Below are 2,905 nucleotides of genomic sequence, written 5' to 3'. Positions count from 1 at the left end.
TGTAGGTCTGTGACAGAAGGGGACCTCCTCCCCCACCATGTGACCACAGTCTATCAGGTCTTATCCTGGTAGCCTGCTTCCCCTTCCTCTGAGTGCTACCAGGCCTCCCCACCAAGGGGAAATGGTCAAATATGGGGCACCAGAGTTCATGTCAGAGTCGGTCCCTGCTCTCCACACAACTGTGGAGAATAAAGACCATCAAGCTTGTCGGATCTGAACCCAGGGAGATCTGCTCAGACAACTTGAGAGGTCCCACTGCTCGGTTTCCTGAAGGACTGCGGCATCTCTGCGTACACGCCCTTTAGGTCTGCACAGAGCTAGGCGTTCACATGTGTCACAACTTTTGTGCAGAGCATCTGCTACCTGTGTTTCTCTGATGAAAACTTGAGATTCTAAGCCAGTGTAGAGGCCCTGGCTGCCAAGCACCTGAGTTCTATTCCTGCGACCCACATGGTGGAAGGAGAGAGTAGACTCCTTCCTGCAGGTTGTCCTTTGACCTCCATGTACATGTTTGCCACCCCTCTCCCTCAGGCACACACAAATTAATGTAATTAAAAAATTTTGACATTGTAAAAGTGCCATTTAAGATCTTCTTTATATAAACAAACAAAATTCACTCAGAAATCTAAAGAGTCCAAGTCAAAAGTTTTTTTTTCTGTAGCAGAGTAAAAGATCTGACAGTTTCCACCTAAACTTCATAATTATATTTCAAAATTGAAACTTCATCATTAAGGGAGCCACAAAAGGAATTGTGGGAGAAAGGCGTCTTCCTTTCCTCTGGCAGCAGCCATCAGGGGAGCCAAGATGGGTGCATACACGTACATCCAGGAGCTATGGAGGACAAAGCAGTCAGACATGACGCGCTTTCTTCTGAGGGTCCACTGCTGGCAATACCTGATTGCTCTCTGCGCTACACAGGGCTCCCTGTCCCACTCGGCCTGATAAGGCATGAAGGCTGGGATACAAGGCCAAGCAAGGTTATGTCATTTCTAAGGTTCGTGTCCCAGTGGTGACCGTAAAAACCCAGTTCTTAAGGGTGCGACTTACAGCAAGCCTGTCCACCATTGGTGCTAACCAGCTAAAATTTGCACGAAGCCTTCAGTCTGTTGGTGAGGGGAGAGCTGGATGCTGTTGTAGGGCTTTGAGAGTCCTGAATCCTTACTGGGTTGGTGAAGATTATACATAATAATTTTTTGAGGCTATTCTCATTGATCCATTCCATAAAGCTATCAAAAAAAAAAATCCTGACACCCATTGGATCACCAAACCAGTCCACAAACACAGAGAGATTCGTGGGCTGACATCTGCTGGCCGCAAGAGCCATGGACTTGGAAAGGGGCCACAAGTTCTACCACACTATTGGTAGCTCTCACCGTGCAGCCTGGAGAACGGACAATACTTTCCAGCTCCACCGTTACCGCTAATACACATAATGTAAAATTCATACCCAATTAGCAATTTAGGATAGTCAAAACAAAAACAAATAAACACGCAAACAAACAGAAAACTTCATCATTAAAATGTCGAAAGCACTGAATTCCCTGGTCACTTCCTGGCCTACAGATTCAGGTATTGTCATCAGAAAAAGACACTACAAAGAAAATGATAACCATGAAATATGAAACTTTATCAAAATGTTAACACATGAAATCCAATATTGTAGGCTGCAAGTGTAGAGTACTTGCTTAGCAAGCATGAGGACCTGGGTTCAATCTTTATCATAAATAAGCTGCTATTTTCAAGAACGATGCATTTTAGGAAGGCAGATATACATGGAGGTTTAAAAAATCTGTCAATATAATTCAAACTGTAAATTTCTTGTGAGCTTGTAGGATAAATAACTCAAAAATCTTTCTTATATTCTACTTAAATACTAGGTAGAATAGAATAATAATCCTTCTAAATCTTTAACTGGGCAAGCGTTTCTTGTTCAGCTTTTCTCTTGAGAGCCTGAGGGTCTTTAAAGATACTGAGGACTCAGGTTCCTCCAGCCCACATTTAAGGACTCACTCCAGAGCCTGGCCATTTTTGGCTTGCAGTTTCACATTGCCTCACTCTTTCTTTTCCTCTTTTGTTTTGTTTTGTTTGAGACAGGGCTCCTCTGTGAAACAAGAGCCCTGGCTGCCTTTCACTCTTTCACCAAGCATGCAGAGCCTGTGAGCTGCTCACAGGCATTCAGGCATTTGGAATAGAGATTAGCAGTAATTAAACCTGATCCAAATCACTGATACAGAAGTAAACACAGAGAAATGTGTCCTGTCTCCAGACTATGCTGGTGAGCTTTTATCCACTTGACACTAGAGACCCGGGAGAGGGAGGATCATTGAGGGATTGCCATCAATTGTGGGTCTGTGAGGTGTTTTCCTGATGAGAGATTGATGTGGATGGGGATGCTATGGGCGGTACTACCCTTGAGCCCTGATCTTGGCTTGTATAAGGAAACCCTAAGCCGGCCATGGAGAACAGCCTGTAAGCAGTGGTCCTCCATGGCCTCTGCTGCAGTTACTACCTTGAGTTCATGCTGTGATGGACTATAAAGTATAAGATGAAATCAGTCTTTTCATCCCAAGTTGCTTTTGGTCATCACAGCAAACAATAGCAAACTAGAACACATATATTTATTTAAGCATGTTGTAAAAGGCAGATAGTATTTTTCAAATATTTAAAATTTTAACAAGATTTGGCCATATTAAAAAGATGTCTCAAGTTAAGTGACACATGTTTATCAGAAATACAGTGTACTAGTAGGCAGGCAACACAGTAGAAAAGCAAGCCTGCATTGGCAGTTCACTAAGGATGATCTCATGATCGAGTACAAAAATTATTCTAAGCGTCAGTGGCAACCAGTGGCACATATGTGTACTGAAGTGAAGCAGTGAAGCAGCCTCCGACAGTCAAGAGATTC

The 2,905-nt window shown here is 43.4% G+C and overlaps 1 pseudogene across 1 annotated transcript; it reads left to right on the top strand.

The window, feature by feature from the left end:
- Positions 1 to 804: 804 nt before the first annotated feature.
- LOC311597424 (large ribosomal subunit protein eL15-like) lies at positions 805 to 1,424 on the top strand (annotated as a pseudogene). The gene has a single exon. The product of its transcript is annotated as a large ribosomal subunit protein eL15-like (transcript).
- The last annotated feature ends 1,481 nt before the right edge of the window (positions 1,425 to 2,905 follow it).

This window comes from Acomys minous (assembly GCF_964271855.1).
Source record: "Acomys minous genome assembly, chromosome: 1".
In the NCBI taxonomy this organism is placed as follows: Eukaryota; Metazoa; Chordata; class Mammalia; order Rodentia; family Muridae; genus Acomys; species Acomys minous.
The sequence above is the reverse complement of the archived record's forward strand: the minus strand, read 5'-3'. Positions and strand labels throughout refer to the sequence as shown.